This window comes from Sinocyclocheilus anshuiensis, unplaced genomic scaffold, assembly GCF_001515605.1.
Source record: "Sinocyclocheilus anshuiensis isolate Anshui unplaced genomic scaffold, SAMN03320099.WGS_v1.1 scaffold1538, whole genome shotgun sequence".
Classification (NCBI taxonomy): domain Eukaryota; kingdom Metazoa; phylum Chordata; class Actinopteri; order Cypriniformes; family Cyprinidae; genus Sinocyclocheilus; species Sinocyclocheilus anshuiensis.
This window is the reverse complement of record NW_015547762.1, coordinates 380,483-401,841: the sequence shown is the minus strand read 5'-3', so window position 1 is coordinate 401,841 and position 21,359 is coordinate 380,483. Positions and strand designations below refer to the sequence as shown.

Sequence of the window (21,359 nt, the reverse complement as noted above, 5' to 3'; positions counted from 1 at the left end):
CTTAGAGGTACACGTTTGTTGCAGTTCAGCCATGACTATAGGTCCAGTGCATTTTCTGTGCGGATTTTGAATATACAGAATTTTGAATTGTTTTAAAACTCTTATTAGTGGCTGAAAACATTACGAAATTAGCCTTTTAACTTTATAACTGAACATGCAAGGGGTGGGGGATTTTCTGGCTCAGCCCCAGTTCTAAAATGTAAGATGTACTGTAAGATTGAGGGTGGGCCGGACAGTGGGTGGGGTGCCAACCTCACGATTATTTTAGCTGACAATTTCCATTTAGACTACATTTATGAGGAAATTGTAATCTACCACAGTATAGTGGATAGTGGTTTTATAAACACATAATTAAAATGGTTCAGATAAATCAAGTAACCAAAATGATTAAACTGCTCAACTTTCTGTAGAAACTGAAAAATGTGTTAACTACAGTGACAACACTGAGCCGTGAAAGCCCTCCGCTGGCTTTAACCACAATCCTGTATCAAATTCTGCTCTCTCCTTAAAGCTTCACTGCACATTGGCATCTGTGTCATGTGGCTCTCTCAAGGCATGAGAGGAATTGATGTTAATGCTCACACAATGTGAAGTGAGCAATGTGAGCATCGTTGTAGATTAGATTACAAATTAAATGGTATTACTCATCATCTGCTGTAAACCTCAAAACCCCCCTTGGGTGGAGTGAAGGTGACCAAACTCTTTAACAGATCAAATGCTTCCACATCAAAAATAGCATCAAATGTTTCTATTTACTGAGGCTCTGGAATATTGCAGGATTGGGAGTAAATACAATTACCTTTTACAAAAGAGTAGAGTTCAGATGCAAAAGCCTCTAAGTGCCGTCTGAAATTTTCATCTAAAATGAGCATTTATATCAGGCTCCTATGCTTAGGTTCAGTCATTTTACTTTAATGGCAATGTATAGGTCCTCTTCTATGCCATTAAAGTTAAATAACTGAACATAAATATAGGAGACTGATAAAAATGCTCATTTTAGATGAAAATTTCAGACGGCACTTAGAGGCTTTTTCATCTGAACTCAGAATTCAGTTAATGTCAACAATCAAAAAATAAATAAAAAATATGCCACAGTGTTTTAAAGGGGTCATATGATGCGATTTAAATTTTTCCTTTTTCAGACCGATGAGCTTTGTAAAAATCGACGCGTTTCAAAAAGGCGGGGCATAGAGGAGAAACAATAATGTACAGTATGTGGAAAATAATGTGTTTTTTTAACTTTAAACTGCATAAACACATTTCATTACACCAAATACACAAAATAATGTTATTTTTAGCAGCATCATATGACCCCTTTAAAATATTTAATATATCAAAGTCATAAAGGGGACAAACTGCTTACAAGCCATTAGATTGTGGAAATAGTGGAATCTCAGATAACAAGGAACGTTCAACTCAAATTTCTGAACAAATGTTCATATCTTCCAGTAACATTTATAGAACATTTGTTCAAAGTTATCTGCTCTTTAACTCTTTCCCTGCCAGAGTTTTTTTTTTTTTTAAGTTGCCAGCCACTGCCAGCATTTTTTAGCATTTTCATAAAACTTTCATGGCCCCCAGAATATTTTGTTGTATGAATATCTGAACATGCAGTATGTCAAAAGAAAAACCGAGACAGCAACATTTTTAACAAAAAGCTGAGAAAAACATATTTTTTTCAAAGACAATATCCAGATCAGATTCAGAATGGTGATCAAATCATAGATGGAGTAGATCGCTTCCATCAGCACCTCCAAAGCTTGCACAGTCCTATACCACTTCCTGGGTCGACAAATCATTTAGTAACAGTAAATGTTTGATGATTGCGTTATTTTACATATGTATCTGCTTATATATGTGATCTCTTGTTTCTACTTCTTCACCGTGTTTTGATCCAGTAATTCAGTACTCTTTCAGAAGTTTGTAATAGCGCATCCTACCGTATAACTTTGAAAACACAGAAAGCCAAAAGATTCCATCACTGAAGGGGAAGCATTGTCTCATAAATGATGGAAAATTCTGTCAATGGCAGGGAAAGAGTTAATAAAACTATTAAAATGTTAGCACAAAATTGTATACATCATTTACAAAAATTATTTATACATCATTTAGGAAAGATTTTTCATTTTAGTTGGATGTCTGTCTAATGTTTTTGAAATGTTAGTACTTACTACTTGTTTCAGATGGTTCAGAGAACATTCAAAAGTGATGTTTCCATAATGTTTGCAAAATGATCAAATCAAACATTCACACATTTTTCGCATGATAAAATGTGAAACATGATAAATGAAAACAATACTTGTTCTAAAATCAGTTCAAAATATCAAACATGTTTGATATCCTCCTATTGGATGGAATCACAGTCTGAAGCTAAACAATTGGAGTCTGTGACCATCATACACTACGCGATTTTCTATGAAATCTGTCAACTCAAATCTGCAGACTGGCTCTGATGTTCGGCAACTAGTGTCGACTTATTCAAACTGTAAATCGAGGGAAAAGTCATGTATTGTATTTAGGCCTTAAAAAACATATTTTGCTTTGCTGGAATGCCCCTTAAATGAGAGCTATAACAATCTCAAGAGGAAAAAAGGAACTCTAGCACATGACTAACACAAAAAAAAGAGAAAAAAAGGCAGAAAGATATGAACTAGAAAAACAATGAACAACTCACACAGAGTAAGAGAGTTATCGAGAGAGGAGAGAGACAGACATTGCTTCTGGTGAAATGGATTTAGATGGAGAGAGAAAGTCAGCTAAAAGATGTTTAATATCTCAGATGAAGAGGGGAGCAAGCAAAAAGGAAAAAGTGTGCTTGTGGGAATGGCTGGAGCTGAGGGAGGTGTGGAGGGCAGAGCGTGTGATAAAGTGAGCTTTCAACGGGTTTCCTGGGGAAGAGTGCAGTGTGAGAAAGACTGATAAGAACCTCAGGCTGTTTGTGTTCAAACTGCCATGTCTGGACCAGACCAGAATACAGACTAATGGAAACGTCTGAGAAAGAGAGAGAGACCACAACAGTAAAACTCTGTGGCCCTGTTAAAAGTATCTCGCATAGATTTAGTCATAAGTAATTGGCACGGAAAAGAGGCAGGCAGTTACATAGAAATGTGGGTTGGTTACGATTTATGAAAAAATTATTTCACTGCTCTGCATGATACTTCACTAAAGGCAAAATAAGTCAAATGAATTGTTTTACACAATACAAATACACTGACTTATACAAACATGTCTGTCGATGCATTTGAGAGTCAAGACAGACCATGCTGTTAAAAATATTACATTAATAAAATAATTGGTCAGTCAAACAGATAGAGCTCCCCAAATTCATGGCATTGGATAAGCCAATGTTACTGTGTTGGGCTGGTCAGGATGTTCAAAAATAGCAATGTTTTGATGGTGCCACAGACTTTACTTTTCAGAGACATCAACCTCATTAATTTTGCATGGTCTTTGAAACTCATACTAAAATGTACATGCTTGGGAAGACAAAAGAGCTGGAAATTAGAATCCAGTCTGGGGCCAACATGGGCATAGGAGGCACATGAAGCGATGGGTATTGATTATGATGGGTAGGGGGATGTTGGAGGGGCAAGCATCTCCGACATCCCCCTACCCCTCCCCATTCTTAATGCAGGTGATGCCATTCTGTAGCATATCATTTCACCATTAGTCTATACAAACAGATGAGACCACAGTGAGAATACAGTAAGAATGCACTGAGGGATGAATGACTAAAAACAAACTGTGCCCACTGACAGCAGTGTTCATTTCCATGCACTGTCTGGCTTGTTTTTGCACCTGACACACTAAAGGAATTATGCAAATCAAGTAACAGCAAAATCACGGCCAAAAAATTGCACTGTATGCAATTTGCATGGCACGATTCTCCAAATTTCAGTCTGCTGTCAAGCTTACTTTACACAGAAAAAAAATCTAATATACATAACAGACCAAATATATAAACGCAGATATGAATAAACCTGACTAGTTTGTAAGTTGTGTTTACTGCTGCTTGGCGAAATTTCACAGACAAAAGCCAGTCAATCAATAAGAATCTGCACAGTTGAGAGGTTCACATGAGGGTGAAAAAGTTCATTGCATAGTTTTTGCTCTTTTAAGGCCAAATTAATTTGCAACGTTGACCAACAGAAAGTTGCTTGGTTTGAAAGTGACTTCTCTGTGATCTATGCTTCATGCTATGCTACAAATTGACAATAGACTTTTTTGGGGTGCAGTTGAAGGTGACTTCAAGGCACTAAGTTGGATGGGTTAATTGCAGAGGTCATTACATGTCTTTCACGTCACTTCACATTCACAATTGTTTTGCCTAATGTGACCATATCTTAAGACGCAAGTTTTTGCACAAATGGTGTGCAATTGTTTATACAATTCACCACTGTGTTTGACTGAAGAAGAGAGAAGGCAAAAGAGAAAGATAGAAAGAAAACAGGCTCTTTTCATTGTCTCCTAAATGGACAGGCTCTGTTTTGTGTGTATAAGGCACATTCTGGAACTCTACAGATCTGCTGCTGGGGGCTGTTTGTGCTCTGCTGCTGAGGATGTGGCCAAATTGCTCCCACTATCAATAATCATGAGTTTCCCAGCCAGGGATTGTGTGGGGCTCTCAGCACAAGTCCTCAGAATATGTTCAGTGGATTAACCCTATTTTTACTCCCTTCTTTCCGTTTGTCAATAGTTTTTTTACATGTATGGTTTATTTTTCTTTTGCTGAAGATTATTATACTGTACATTTTAATTAAAACCTAAATAAAACATAGCCTGTATAATAGAAATATCAAATTCCGATTAAAATGTTTAAGGCAAAAAACAGTAAAATTGCAGTATTTGCAGTTATTCTTGGCATAGTTTTTTATTATTTATTTATTTTTGTGATAAATTAGTAAATGGCTTTAGTTAATAGAGACTGAGCATAAATGGGTTCCACTTTCTTTAGTGTGAATGAGATTTACATAATATAAATAGAGATAGCATTTCAAATCAATATCTGCCAAATCATTCTTTTAATACCCTGGGGCAAAAACTTGTACGGGGAAAAAACTTGTAAAAAAAAAAAAAAAAAAAAGTGTAAAATAGTCTAGCAAAACAAAACAGATATGGATTAATCTGTCCTTTGGGAATTTCTTTTGTTTATGCTATGCTTTTTCATTGGGAAAAAAGCACTGAAAGAATTCATCTTGAACAGTAACAAAATATTGTGTTTAGAGCATAGCTATTTAATGGATCACACATGGGTAAACAAAAATGTGTTTTTATTGCATTTATTTATTCAGACAAAAAAGATATACAGGCTGATGGGTTGCAGATTGCTCAGCATAAACAGAAACCATCTATAGTCCTCTAAACATGTCTTAGAAAGACAGACAAACAAATAGACAAAATGATGAGAGGTCAAGAGCAATCCTGACAATGTATTCGAAAACAAATTTAAAACTATATGACCAGATAAGAGTTTCTTGTCTTCCAGAATGGATGGGCAGCAACAGTCTATGCAGAACATACTTTACATGCATGCTGTCTGTACTCCATTGATTTTCATTCATGTCATGAAGGTGAGAACAGGGACAATTTAAAGTATGGAAGCTTGTTTTCATTCTAAATTTATATCTCACAATTTTGTCTTTTTTTTTTTCATAATTGTCACAATTAAGTCAGAATTACGAGATTGAAACTCATAATTGTGAGACAAAAACTAAAAAAAAAAACTATTGCAGGACATTAACTTGCTATTCTGAGAAAAAAAGAGCTGAGAGATTTGTGACTCGCAATTAAGAAAAGTCAGAATTGTGAGGTAAATAAAGTAAGAATTGTGACATAAAAATTAGCAATTACCTTTTTTTTATTCCATGGTGGAGACCAAAAAATTGAATTGCAAGATGTAAAACTCACAGTTCTGAGATATTTTGAAAAATGTTCAAAATGTTAAAAAAAAAAAAAAAACTTTAATTGTGTAGACAAAATTACACATCTCTTTCTTTCTTTCTTTCTTTCTTTCTTTCTTTCTTTCTATTCTTTAAGTAGAATACATAGAATACATGGAGCTATGCAGATATGTTAGCCAAGCAGTAATTAACTTGAATTACTGTACATATATATATATATATATATATATATATATATATATATATATATATAAAATAACATAATAATTCTTCATGTTCATGTATTTATCGACATAAACAAGCTGGATAATGAAGAGTCAGTGGTCATTATTGTAAAGTAAACATCATAATGCAATACTGACTGTCTGAATGCAGTGTTATCCCTCATACCAAAATATGGCAGGCAGATTTGTATTAGTCTACGAGTCACCATGGACAGATGCTTTGGACTGCACACACAGGAGTGAGGGTGGGATAATGAACATGTGTGAGAAATGGGACTGTCACTCTGCTGAGATAAAGATGCTCTCAGGAATTGCGACCTGATGTCAACAGATGAAGAGAGGTGTATGTGTGTGAGGGCAAACTCATATGTTGTTTGGCCCATTTTTTCATCCCTCCTGCTTGATTTACTTCTTGACAGGATACTGCTGTTTTCCAGCCCATTCCACAATAATTTACTGTCACTCTTTCCCTCATTCCCAAGATATGTTTCCCTGTGCTCTTTCTGCTCCTCTCAAACCCTTACAGTCTGTCCATTACATTCACAATGGGAATACAAACTGAAATAACATAGTTAAAGGAACAGTTCACTGAAGAATTAAAATTCTGCCATCTTTTACTCACATGCATAGTTAAAGGGATAGTTCACCCCAAAAAAGGATATTATGAGAAATGCCTCAGTGTTGATTTTGTTTTATTTATTTAGTTCGTTTTTGCCCATACAATGGCAGTCAGCAGGCTCCAATGTAGTTTGGTTCATAACATTCTTCAAAATATTTGCACATAAGAAATTCTTACAGGTTTGGAACAAAATGAGGGTTTGTAAATTTTGACAGTATTTAGCCAAAACAAATGGTGTTTGCCGTTAATTATAATTTCAAGTAAATTGGCTGTATGAATCCCAAACCTTGGAATATGGCATATTTACATACATAAATCAAAAGCTTAGGGTCAGTAAGATTTTTTTAATACTTTTTATTCAGCAAGGGTGTATTAAATTAATTGAATTGATCTATTTCAAATAAATGCTGTTCTTTTGAACTTTGCATTCATCAAAGAATCCTGAAGAAAAGTGTCCTTGTTTTCATGAAAATATTAAGCATAATAATAAGAAATGTTTCTTGAGCACCAAATCAGCATAGAATGATTTCTAAAGGATCACATGACACTGAAGACTGTAGTAATGGCTGCTGAAAATTCAGCTTTGCTATGAGAGAAATAAATTTCATTTTAATAATATTAAAAAAAGAAAGCCGTTATTTTACATTGTAATAATATTTCATAATATAATTGCTTTTACTGTATTTTTGATCAAATAAATGCAGGCTGGAGAACAAGAAGAGACATTTTCAAAATCTTACCAACCCTAAAATGAAACAGTAATATGTATACACTAATTTTTTTTAATCAGTGGTTAAATACTAGTAACACATGCACATTCTTTTAAACACTGATAGCTAGAGACAGTCTGCTGCTCATGTGATGTGGTGAAAGAAATGTGGGTAGAGAATGGCCCCTGAACTGCTGTCATTGCATCATCCTACCTTTCACCAATAGAAACATGAACTTATACATACACACTCACAGGGAGAGAGAGAGAGAGAGAGAGAGAGAGAGACAAGCAGCTGCAAACAAGCAAGAATGCTCATATAGAAATGCGATGACAGACAAGCGAAGCCCAGGTCCGCTAGATCTCATAAGCTGTACCAACATGTATCTCTAAGCCCTGGGCACTAAGAAAAAGGCCATAAGAAGTACAACACAAATATACAAACATACAGACTTTTGCAAAAATGCTGACAGATAGGGTTGCACACACTCATAAAAAAATATATTTATGACAGAAATGTCATATTGTATTTTTGAAATGCTTCATTCAGCACTTTGATGGCAGTTTTGAAAAATACAGCAGTCCAAAAATATGCCTACAGGAGGCAAAACAATGATTCGGTTAAAAGCCCATATATGCTCTGCTCTGTATGCTGTTTCATCGATTGAGAACTTTTTATATGACTAACTACTTGCTACTTTTCAGACTTGCAAATTTACTGTCAACAGAATCAATCTCAAAACACTGCATGCTCTCTTGTGAGCTTCTTGCAGTTATGAGAGGGAAAGAGTAAAAGAGAAAGTGAATTGATTTTCTACTTTTTGCAAGTGGGAGTCATTTATCTCGTTTTGGTAGCTCTTGGTTGTCAGTGGACATTTGCACTGCTAGTGGCGCAGTACATAAAGGATTGAAGTGTCTGATAAAAGCTTACACATGAATTCTACCAATAGCTATTAAAACTACAGTATGTACCAGATATATAGTCTACAGGGTGTTATAACACAACTAATTAAATTCCTAACAAAACATGCATTAGATGTGAATGTTTTAATTCTTAAAATGGAAGATCGTGTCGCTCAGATTAGATACAGTAGTGGGGGTGGTTATAAAGCAAACACAGCTTTTTGCCTTCTAGCATTGTGGGAAATAAGAACCTGGTTACATTTCAGTGGGCAGTACACAAGACCTCTCGGGGGACCTAAAATGTTTTAATGGCAAGAGCTCCAGCCTGATGTTTTCTTCTTTTGCAGAGAGATTTTTCTAATAAACCAAAAAGGTTTTTCTTGCCTACAGAGGTTGGTTAAAGTTTTCAAGTTAATTAATGCATATAGCGCCTCCAACACTTTTCAGACACAAATTGCTCACAAGTTCTTTGGAAAGTGTACATGGCTATTTATATATTAATATGCTTCTAGACACATTTTAATGTTACTTCTTGAAAAATGAGGTTTGGAATTTCTACACATTTCTACAAAGCTGGAACCGTAACTTTCCCTCTTTGACCCACAGCTCACAGGCTTTGGCTTCCTCCTCTTCCAGCAGACAAGCAGCATTGTGTTTTTCTTTGATCTGCCTACTTCATCTCTTTCATTTTTTCTTTCCCTCTTTTTTCCCCTATCTTGGCTATCCTCATTTTTTCAAAGGCTGGAAGCTTCCAGAAGTGAATCTCTCAGATCAGAGGCATGAGAATGTTTAAGAAGTAACAGCTTAGAAAAACAGATCAAGTTTTTAAAGGAATCTTCTCCCACACCTGGCACCATTTCACTTACAACTTGAACTTGAAGTGCTCTCTGTTATCAGTAAATGGCATGTGCGGTATATCTGGAAATGTGATAACATACTTGCTAGAAAAGAGTCTGGATAATTCCCGCATTGGACATGTCTGAGGAAAATACTTTATATCTTAACAGTTGACATGGAAGGGCCATTGAATTAACTATCTCTTGCTTCAATAAATCACATATCGCTACTGATTCTGCTTATGGATCAGTCGGCTATCTGTCTTTTGGTGTAACATATACCAGATATTATGGTATCTAAAGAAGCCGTTTTGAAAGCAATCGCTACAGTTTCCCAGATTAGCATTTAAAGGAAAACACTGTCCGTCCTCTCATAACTCCTGAGGATAGATAAAAAAAGAAAGCAGGAGGAAGAAGGAAAAAAAAAGGAGAAAAGGCCATATGAAATGCAAAACTTCTCCAGCTTAAGAGGAAATAACACATTACAGAGTTTCAAGGTCACATTCGTGTAGTGCGGCCCGTCTCTAAGGAACTGTGGGTAAGGTTCCTATTCCATTTCCGCTGATGGTGATCATTACGTCTCCGAAGGACAAAATAAGAACCACTGAAGACAATCTAAGCCAACACTGAACTGTGTTTTATAAGACTATAAGGATACAGAAGAAATAGCAGATTTATGTAAAAATGCATATGCAATGAACATGCAAGCACTCTGAGAAATCTAAAAGGATAAAATAATTTCCAAATGTCTCAGCCACAGAGGAAATCCTAGATGTTCACATGCTATGAACTATAAATTCTTCATTTACTGGCATTGTCAGCAATTTTCTAGCTGACACTGTTTTAACCAGCGGGTTCTAGCCATGTGAAGCTGCTTGTTTCTAATTTCACAATTGCACCGTGCTTAAAACTATCATCATGTTCCTAAACTGCATAGGCGTAACACTGCCCTTTTTCTGAACTTAAGGGGAAATTCAAGAGTCATAAGGAGGTCAGAGGTCTGAAGTGTATATATTTTATGTTAGGCCTACTGAATTTACCTTAGCTTGAATTGTGGAGAGTGAATGATCAGAACATTCTAAAACATCTAAACATTAATAAACTAACAAGATGGCTTATTGAATCAGCAATAATATTTAATAATTATTGATCAGTTTTTCCTCTTTTAGTACACTAGTCCAGCTAATGCACAAACAAAGAGGAGATGGGATCTTTTTTTCAATGAATGGCTGCTATTTTATTATTTACAATTTCTTCCTTTCATTTCTTATTCTCACTCTCTCTTGTATAAACATAACTATCAACAAATGAATTCTATAATTAGCATAGAACACAAAAGTGGTTGGGAAATTATTCTGTATATTTGTTCTCACACACAGGCATAAATGCATCTGCTATTTGTGGACTGGGGTTCAGTTAGCGGTCATCTGCAACAGGAAGCATCTGGCACACTGAGAATCTTCCATATTGAAAAGTCTGATACCTTTTCAAAAGGCCAAAGCAGAGCTAGAGGCAATGCAGCACATTGCATCTACGTGTATATCTTTTCTTCATCACTCTGTCTTTCACTCGCTCTCAAATCCAATGATGCCATCTTATTCTTATCAGAGCTGCTCTCTGAAGCAATTTCAGTTCCCCACTTGTGTCGCTATCTGTTTTCTTACTGTTCTTTCCTTCTGTGTCAAATCCATTCTGAATCTCAAACCATCTCAACCTGCTGTTCTAGATAGCACAGGTTGGATGAAGGCTTTATTTCAGACAGGAAAGATTTGTTATCTAAATAACGCAAACGGATGGTTGGAACAGCAAGAGAAAAGCAGTCAAAAGCAGGTGGCCACATACTTTCTCTGTGGTAGTTACCAAAGCTGTGAATGAAAAACAGATTTGTTGTCCTAAATTATAGCTTGAATTCCTTTTCAGGTTTTTCTGTTAGATCGTGAGAAGGGGCACGTATTGTATTTAGGATGTGGCTGAATTAATAAGAAGCATAAAAACATCTTCTTCCTTTAGGACCAAAAGTATTTTGCAATGTAGACTTCCCTACTTTCTTTCTAGAGTTCTGACCAGAAATAACAAGAAAAAAATGTGGTGCTCTTCCGGCTGGATTTCAGAGGATACTGGACGCTTGTTATTACTTCAACTAATGGCACTTGGAAACATTTATCATGGTTAAAACCTCTATTTTAGACTCAATATGGCCAGTTATTTTGTATATAATTTTGCTCTACTGACAAAAAGTGATCCAAAAAAAGCCATCTGTTGCATGTTGTTAATCACCACACAGACAGACAGCGCTATTGTATTGTTAAATTAAAATTGAAAACATAAAACTGTTCCTTATAACCCAAATATAAAACACAAAAGCACAGTATTCTAAATAAAATAAGCAAAGAATCTTATAGAGGAATTTTCAAATCCAGAATGGATTTTTGAACAACATTCATGCCGTTTTAGATAGCAAAATCAAGCTGGAAATTAAACAATGCATTTGGAAGATAATGATTAAAGGGATAGTTCACCCAAACATGACAATTCTGTCATTAATTACTCATTAATTTGTGTTCCGAAGATGAACGAAGGTCTTACAGGTTTGGAATGACATGAGGGTGAGTAATATTTTTCATTTTTTGGGTGAACTATCCCTGTGAGAACAATAACATGATCAGCGGTGGAAGTGTTGGTTGCATCTGCACAGCTGTAAATGTGTATGACCGTCCCTTAAGATTAGTGTCTAATCAGTTTCAGTGCAGCTTTCCTCTGCATTAATCTAGCAGGATGAGACCACTCTAAGTCAAGCTTTTTGCTTTGCAGAGCAATTAACGTCTCTTCATCACAGCACCATCGATGCTAAATATCAAGCTGTAGAAACACTAAGGTTTTTCAAGTACTGCTGAGTGGGTGATGTCACTCATTAAACAGCTATAGTGATATGAGGTACTGTATATAATGTCATCAGACATATAGAAAGGCCAATGCTACAGTAAGAAAAGATGAAAAGAAAAAAAAAAGGCTGGTATAGAAAAATAAAACGGCTCTTATTTTGTCTCCTCCACTGCACATCTGTCGCCCAGCAAAAATCTTGTTTCTGCTTTCGGTGCTGGGTATTATACTAAAAAAGATCACTAGAACAGCCACCATGGTCTTTGAGTCATAGAGAAGGTTTTCTCATATTAAAATAAATGCTTTTGCAGCCTTTGATTGCTTTTGCATGGAATATATACTTCAGGTATGAAATATTTCAAGCCAGCTTTGGAAGTTACCCAAGGGTGCAATAATAATTAAAAATGGGGAAAGGCTGAGTCTGCTATGGTAAATTAGAGAGAATGAGAACAGGATCTGGAGGGCAAGCTTTAAAACATTTTGACCAACTTCAAAGATAAAAAAAAAACATACAAAAAAATACTGTGACAATGTTTCTGGTATTACGACATGGCATATTGGTGCATGTTTATTTATAACCACATATATTTTTATATGAAAGCATATAATGTAATGAAATCTATTTGAACCAAAATGTGTCACACAGAGAATTCTGAGAATGTCTTTTTTTTCATGTTTTTCATGGTAAATTGTCTCGTTATTATATGTTTTTTTCTTCCAAAACACATAAATCTAACAATATTTTGCAGTAAAATTGCATATAATGCAATGCTAAAACATTTACTGTTTTTACCGTATATGGTAAGGTGACTTACAGTGTTAATTAACCAATTAACAGGTTTGTACTATAAGATTTTTACAGACTTTTTCTGTAAATATTACAAACATTTCTTACAGTGTAAATCTAGACCAAAAATGGTGTAATAGTTTTCATGAACAGTCTGAAAAACTACTGAAAAAGTAAACTACTCTGCGCATCCAAAGAATAAAACTTTCAATATCTTGTAAATATTTGACGAAAAGCCAGAAATGTAACAGATTTTTGTTCTTTAAGATTTAAATACTGAATTGTGAATATTATATGAAAAGTCTGTCAACAGCAGTTTTTCATGCCAATAACCCATTCCACTATCATAAATTCAAGCATCAGGTGTAGAGAAAGACGAACTAAATAATAAACAACTGTAAGACACAACATGGCAACACAGCAACAGATGCTCATCGTTCATATTAATGTTCAACACCTCATGACTGACAAATCTACTATGTTGGCAAGTGGCAAATCGTCTGACAAGAAGCTTTAAACATCTGACAAAACGAAAGCTTATAACATCAGTAACAAAGCTTTAATTTTGTAGCCAGCGAGCATACCAGCATTTTACCAGGTTACACTGTATATTCTCATAACAAAGACATATACAGACAAGCTTGATGTCAGACAGGGCATTAATAAAAAAGGATTACTTAAAAACATATTTACATATGACCTACATCTCTGACACTACTACACTCCCAACTGTCTGGATACATTATTGGAGTCCACAGATAAACAGTACAGGGCTGTTTCGACACACAACATCAGAATGTGCATACTAAAATCTCAGCGTTTGTAACAAGGTTCTTCAATGTATTCTTTCTCTGTTTCTCTGCACTTCTGCTGACTGCTGCATCAGCTCTCTCCTGGAGACTGCTGATGTCACTGCGTATCTAAGAGTGCAAGAAAGGCAATAGACAAACCCCCGTCCTCTGAAGATTTCAGAGTACGTGAAAGATCATATCTATAAAGACCTCTATATCCAGCACAAGCTGTGCAGAGGTGAACGTGAATGAAGGTGAGTGTAAAAAAAAGATGATTTGATTTCTCAACTCATGCAGCACTAATTGCATCTTTCTAGTCCAGAGTGTAAATCTTTATGACTACCTACATAAATGTCACTGTTGTCATGGAATAATAATGAAATATGTAGGAAGACTATGTTTTGAAGGTTGCGCAAGTGTCTTTTTTATGACTTCAGGCAGAAGCAGACACAAACAGAAATTATTGCCTGAAGAGGTCAGAAGGTTTTAACTCCTCCATTCAGCATTTCTTTTCCAAGCTTCTCTAAGTCCGAAATCTACAGCATATCTAAAGAAAAAAGCTGAAATAAAATTAAATATAAATATTAGATAAAAGACTTAAGGCCCGTTCTCACAAACAACTGACAGCATGTCTGGAAAGCTGCGTAGACCTCTTTTCCAAGCTTCTTTATGGAAGAAATACATCTGCAGCTTCTCTAAGCCTGAAGAAAAGAAGATTGGGGAAAATACAACATGCATTTGTTTTCTGTGACTTAGTATGCAAAAAGGATGAGTAGGATGTCTAAATATTCTGTATTCATTATCAGTATTTATCATACAGAAGGAAAACAATACCCAGATGACACAATGCATCTGCTGAGATTCTGTGCAACCAGCAGGCAATCTGCTATCCCATGAGGCAACAGAAGCTGCAGTGCTGTCAAATTTGAAAAATTGAAATAAAAAAATGGTGGTATGGGAATTTGGATGAAACTTGAATACCCATGTGGCTTTCACTTGTCCAGGAGACAATGTGAAGACATTATGTGCCTGGATGGATCCCATCAAATTGAACTGAACATTTGTTCAAAAGATCAACCACAAGAACACGCTTAAAAACCAGCATTTGTATTTGAACATTTGCAAGCACATACACAAGCCAGCACACAAACGCATGCCAGTGGAACTGATTTGCTGATACTACGCTGATATAGAGCAAACTTATTTACATTCCTAACTCATTATGCTGCTTTCACTGATAAACGGTTGGGAAAAAAAGAACGAGATCCATGAAAAGCCAATATACAACTACTTTTGTCAGATGATTTTCCTTTGAGTAGCTCTAAAAGATATCCTTCTGTGTCTGCTTAATTGCATACTACGTTTTTTCTTTGACGCACATATGAGGAATACATCTGAAGGGCAGGAGCAGCTTGCAAATTATATCAGCCATTGTTTCCATCTCCGTTCTGTGAGAAATGTCCTTCAGCAGAAAACAATGGACATGGAATCGCCCCCACAGAGCCTCACATGTGAACTCCCAAGAGACCACGCTATGCCAAATTCCATAACCTCCATAACGAGCTCTCTCATGCCCACCACTTCAGACATCCAAAAACCTAAGAAACATACAATACAACCATTTTAGTCTAACAGCAATAGTCAAGAGACTTAAAACTTATCTGGTAGATTTAAAGTACATCTCTCTAGGCATTGTTTCCACTAAGGGCCTGTTTCAGAGCTCTACCAGGTCATGGAATTACAGTCACTGGTGCAAGAAGCCCACATGACTGATCACAAGAGCAAAAACATGACCATTTATTTCTGTAGTAAATGTCTCCTGGGTTTACTAGATGTTACTTTAACGGTCCAAGGATGAGCATAATCAAATAAATAAATAAACATATATAATATATAAATAATATAAAAATCTATAACTAAATGCAACCAATGAATAAATAAGCTGGCCTTCATCACAATAAATGACGTAGTTGCATCTGGCAAGTTGTATTTGGAATGGAAAGTTATGACAAAAACCTGTCAAAAAACACACACACACACAGGGCCTGCAAAATCCCATAGTAAGACTCACCAGAGTGATGGTAAACTTGCACACTCTTTAGAGAGTCAGAGCTCCTGGGTGGCCCTTAGGTCACATGTTTAATGTACCTCTGCATTCCTGAGAACATCAAACAGCCTGTAGACTCCTAGGGAGTGTGTGTGACATGCACTGGTAATATAGTTTTATATAATTTGTTTACAAATAGCATATTAGTTTACCAACTCTGTGAAATGCTTATAGAACTTATTTTATCTTTACATTTGCCAATAATATTGAAAATATATGAAACATATTGCTTTTATTTATTTACATTTTATTTTATTTTAAATAATTTAAATTTTATTTTATTTTTTAAATATTATTGTTCAATTGTATTTGTCTCTTTTAGGATAATATTTCTATAAATACATTTATTTAATGTTGTTGTATGAATAATAACAAACAAACACACTTTGTTAAAGCATACAAGTAATCAGACAGCTCGTTCTCATATACATGACACCAGCTCAGAAGCACCTGCAGGTCCTTGAATTGTTTGATTTACTTACTTTTTCTAATATAAAATAAATATAACAATTTGTTCTGTGTAGTATTTCTGCATTGCAGTATCTTTTTTTTCCCCAATATTATAATATATTCTTGGTTTATTAAATTCTTTGGTTCTGCAAAACACTGCACATTCGAGTTTAAGCGAAACAGTTCACACACAAAATGGATACAAATAAAAAGAACTTTAAGATCAATAAAGTTTTGAGCTGCAATTGATATCTTCATATTCATTTGAAACTGTCATAGGACATGAAATTCATAATTTCTTTTTAAATCTAACATTAAAAGAGAGTGATTTCCGTTACAAGCCGGTCCCCCCTTTTGACACGTGTGTTTCATTAAACCATAATTATAAGTATAGATTCAAGATGGACTTTACTATAGAAACCACATCATAACAAAACATTTCATTGAAATCACTAATCATCCACATGGGCCATTGGTCTTATCTGAACTCTTATCTTTATTTAAACATTTGAAAACCGTGTTGAAACTTGCATGCTTGTTTTAATGAAGAGATTTTACTAAGATCCCCAAACCATTTGTTTTGAAGGGGAACAAGAGGGGAACAAACCCCCCCCCCCCCCCAAAACCAACTCCCCCCCAAACACATATTTTTTTTACAGGTGAATATTTGGACTCTCCAATGCATATCTGTTTTGTTTAGAAAATGCGCTGCTTAATAAAGCAGCCTAACCTTGTTATGTCCAAATATACGCACAGTGACCAACCCATAGCATCTGCATCCAAAACCTTCTATCTCTGTAGCGCTTGATACTAGCAAGAAAGCACGCTCTGCATGCAAATCAAACAGGAACCTTTCTACATGGCAGCTAGGATCTCGCCTCGGGCATCGCGGATATCAGAGAGATCTTGACCAGCTGAACTCTACGTCTCTGGGTCGCTGCAAATGAGCCAGTCACCATCGCGAAATAACCGAGCCTGAGCTATCGAGCAGCACTGCAGACGAGTGCTGCACTACGGCACGGTTAGACGCATCGCTCCCTGCTCGCGTGTCTCGCATCTCTGCCAGATTGACACGCTGCTCGACATAACGACAACCCAGCGGGGTGGTAAACTGAAACAGCACAGCAAAGCGCAAGATGGGATGATTTGTGCTATGAGACACGGGCTGCCCACCTAAACAGCATTTAGGGGTCTATTATGGCCAGAAATGCTGTCAAGGTGGCAAGCATAGCTACTATAAAAACAACCAAGGTCTGCAATGAAGGATGTAGTCCAATCTAGAACACTGAATTATTACTAGAAGAACAGCACATAATAAGAAGAACTGCCTCAAATGCTCAACAAAAAATCAAAAGGGTGGTTTTAAGGGATGGTGGGTGGGATCTATAGAGGTGTGCTGCATTTTCCAAAGGTAAACAAGAGAAAAGTTGAATAATGGAGCTGACAGATATGGAATGTATTATCTCACATCACTTACCTCAGTCTCTGGGGGCCCCTATTTTTTCCTAGGCAATGCAGAGGTGATGAGGCCTTCAAGGAAATCCAGCACAGGGAGGAAGCCGCAACCAGCTGCAACGGCGGTAGAGGCACTCCTCACTCCCCTACACACACACACTCAGCCTCAGAGGCTGCGATACTGTTGTTATTGAGGTTTGTGGAAGGGGATGGCAGAAGGCTCTCATAACAAGCGCTATACTGTGAGCCTGAACACACCCCCTCCCACAGAGCTCATCCAATGGCAGTCAGAGGGTCTCACACACACACACACACACACACACACACACAGCCTTATCAGCCAACACCCCCCATCCAGCTTCCCCATCACATTCAAATGCTTTAGGATTAAAGTACAGCTGACCGATAAAAGATTCAACTATTGTTTAACCACTTTGCCTATGCTGTTTGAGCTCTGCCCCAAGAGCTGACATCATCTGTGTGTGTGTGATCCAGCTGGTGTGTATTGTGTCACTGACACTGAGGTAGGTTTAGTATGGTAAAGTGATTTAAAAAACAGCACACAGCTCAGCTGGGGCTGAAAAGAGTGCAGGACATGCCTCTCATTCTTTGAGCGCGCTGGTCTATTTCTCCACATTTCCAGACTCAAAAGCTTCTTCCCAGGGCTGTTTTTCCTCCGACAGTGACTGCGTTCTTGAAGGATTCATGGTTAACACTGTAGGGGAATAAAAAAAGAGGTGCATTTCCTCAGGTTTCTACCTACATTCTGATATAAGTATAGTAATACAAGAGTTGATATTTGGCTTATGGGGGAGACCAGGCTTGTCCAATCTAGTGAATATTTATTGCATGATGCATACATGTTTTGAGGTGGTTTCTGTTTGTAAATTGAAATGGATTAAAAACAAATAAATACAGTAAAGTCATAAAAGGTAACATACAAAAAAAACAAACCATTGTTTTGGCCAAACAAATAATATAAATAATAGAATGTATTATTTTATTAAAATAATATTATATAGCATTATAATAATTATAGTCATAATTTTAAATGAATTCATGCCATTTAATTGTTTGCACAAAAATACAAGATGTTAAACACATGTGACTACTTGCCTCAACTGCAAATATTGTTGTCCTAAAAACACAGTTCAACCACAATTGACATTTGCCTGAATGCATTGTGTGGTTTCTGATATATAGCCAACTAGCCTCAGTCTCCTCTACATAAAAGGTGCATTCACACACACTCACAAAAGAAAATAATTTTCTAAGTAAGCGGATACAAATGATCAGCAGATGCTGAGATGATTTGAGTGGTTTGAGATCAGCCTCCTCAAGCACATCTGCAGATTAGATGTCTCTGTATAATATGTACATGGGCAGGTGAAATTACATTCCACTGCAGTGACAGCTGTCCAGTTGTGTAATCTGCTACACTCCATACAGCACTATTCACAGCCTTTTCTTTTATCATTGTTATGCATACAGTAGTTCGACCTCTTATATTAAACTTTAATTTTAATTTGTTACACTTTCCAAAGTATTTCATATACATTTTAAAATGCAATCTTAATATTGGAAAAAAAAAAAAAAGTTGATTGGAAAAAAAGCTGAGTATTATTTGGAAATATGTAGGCTATATTACCCAGAACTAGGACTGTCTTGAATATGAGAGAAAGAAATAAAGTAGATATAGATCAGGGGTGTCCAAACTCGGTCTGGAGGGCCACTGTCCTGCAGAGTTTAGCTTCTACTTGCCTCAGTACACCTGCCTGGAAGTTTCTAGTATGCCTAGTAAGACCTTGATTAGCTGATTCAGGTGTGTTTAAATGGAGTTGGAGCTGAACTCTGCAGAACAGTGGCCCTCCAGGAGCAGGACTAGACACCCCCGATGTTGATGGTTGGTGATTGAACATCCCATTGCTCATGCACTGTTCTTGATGTCCATCTACTGGTGAAAGGTAAGAAATACTTTTTGTACATTTAATAATAATAATAACAGCTATAGGCCTATAAAACAAGTATTTTTTGTAATATTTATTTATTATTTATTTACGTATTATTTTAGAATAAAAAAGCAAGCTGGAATTTATTATTTGTTATGTGTTGGCTAAGAGTTATGTTGCAGTTTCTTGCACTAACGTTTGTAAATGTGACATTACAAATAACTGTGTCCTAAACAACATCAAATTCCTCGTTCTCGTCCTGCGTCATTTTAAGTCAGCAATATTTTGAGATAACTTTAAAGACAATTTTAAAGACATGCCGTTGATGTTTTTTTTTTTTTTTTTTTTTAAAGCACTTTAAAATATTTTAACCAAAGAATCGAGTTATTTATAAGAAAATGACCACCTACGCTCCCACTTGTACCGTCGTCCAGACAGTTTCCTGTGAAACTCTTATTTTACACTGATCCAGATTCAGCCTTCTATTCTATTCACAAAACCAAACCGTAAGGCGGTTACAATCGACAATCACATTACTGATCTCAGATCGGTTTAAAATGCCTGCAAAATTATATGTACTTTTATTCATGGTTTTGAAAAAAAAAAAAAACATTTTCGTAAACAAAAATACGTATTTATTATACAATTCGCGGCAGTGCTCTTTCTTTTATTTCACACAATTTATTCGACCATCTCCTTTTGTTCAGGCATTAGCGGAGGGGTCTCAGTCGTGGAAAAAGCGCCAAGTTCTACAGCTGAAGACGCGGTTGTCAACTTTGTGTATATTCAAAACGAAACTGCGTACTTGGGATTGTATTTTGCGAAAATGTAACGTGTGCATAATAAGATTCCTTAGGTAAGACCATTAAATGTAGTGCTATTTTTTATTACGTAACTCTGAAGTAACGTTACTCTTGCTGAAAATGAACGTGCATGTTGTGTGGGCTGGGCGGCTAACAGTTACTCAGTTAGCCGCACTGCTATATACGTGTCTTCATGCATATGAATTAAAAATGATCAAACTAAGAGTCTCGAGATCATATGACGCAAATATTTAACATCATTCGATTATATATAAATAAAAAATTGATAGCTAAAGTCATATTCTTAGCAGAAAACGCTTCTATTACTTTCTAGGGCACATCAGAGCTAAGGCTTTCCCGCGGTTCGTGGCTGATCGTGAATGATTTGATTGAGTTTGTTTCGTTTTTTGACATTTGCTTTGGTTTCTCTTTCATCTTCTGTAGTGAATAGTTAAAATGCCTGGACTGCATAGTGAAGGTGGAGTGGTGGCTGCAGTTGGCAGTCATGTGAAGAAGAGGAAACTCTCTCTAAAGTTCTTTCAGAAGAAGGACACCAAACGAGCCCTGGACTTCTCAGAGGCCCCGGCAGAAGACAACGGCACTGCAGAACCAGAAGAGACTACTAAGTATGGAATGTTGTTATTAGGCTATTTAATACAGATTGTATTTGAAAATACCATATAAACTTTTCCTAATTGTTCTCTCTCAAGTCATGACCAGGTTGTGCCAATGCCTTGCCCTTCATCTCCTCTCACTTGTGAGAAGCGTGAGAGCCTGGTCCCCTTCGTTGGGCTTAATAATTTGGGGAACACTTGCTATCTGAACAGCATCCTTCAGGTATACTGTTCATCTTACCCACTAATCATGTATTATTCATGACACTGGCAGGACACCACAGGTGAATAGGTTGAAATTTTAGCTACTATAAAAATCATAATGATTTAAT

The 21,359-nt window shown here is 36.3% G+C and overlaps 1 protein-coding gene and 1 long non-coding RNA gene across 2 annotated transcripts in view; one reads left to right on the top strand and one right to left on the bottom strand.

Moving 5' to 3' along the window:
* LOC107704518 (KN motif and ankyrin repeat domain-containing protein 4-like) overlaps window positions 1–18,025 on the bottom strand; it is a 50,816-nt gene extending 32,791 nt beyond the window's left edge. Inside the window, exon 1 of the mRNA XM_016507454.1 lies at window positions 17,684–18,025. The gene's annotated coding sequence lies outside the window, so the exon portion shown is untranslated. The remainder of the gene's footprint in view (window positions 1–17,683) is intronic.
* Window positions 18,026–20,282: 2,257 nt separating this feature from the next.
* Window positions 20,283–21,262, top strand: LOC107704520 (uncharacterized). Its single transcript, XR_001635968.1, has 3 exons — window positions 20,283–20,466; window positions 20,858–21,039; window positions 21,124–21,262. It is a non-coding gene; the product is annotated as an uncharacterized LOC107704520 (long non-coding RNA).
* Window positions 21,263–21,359: the final 97 nt, after the last annotated feature.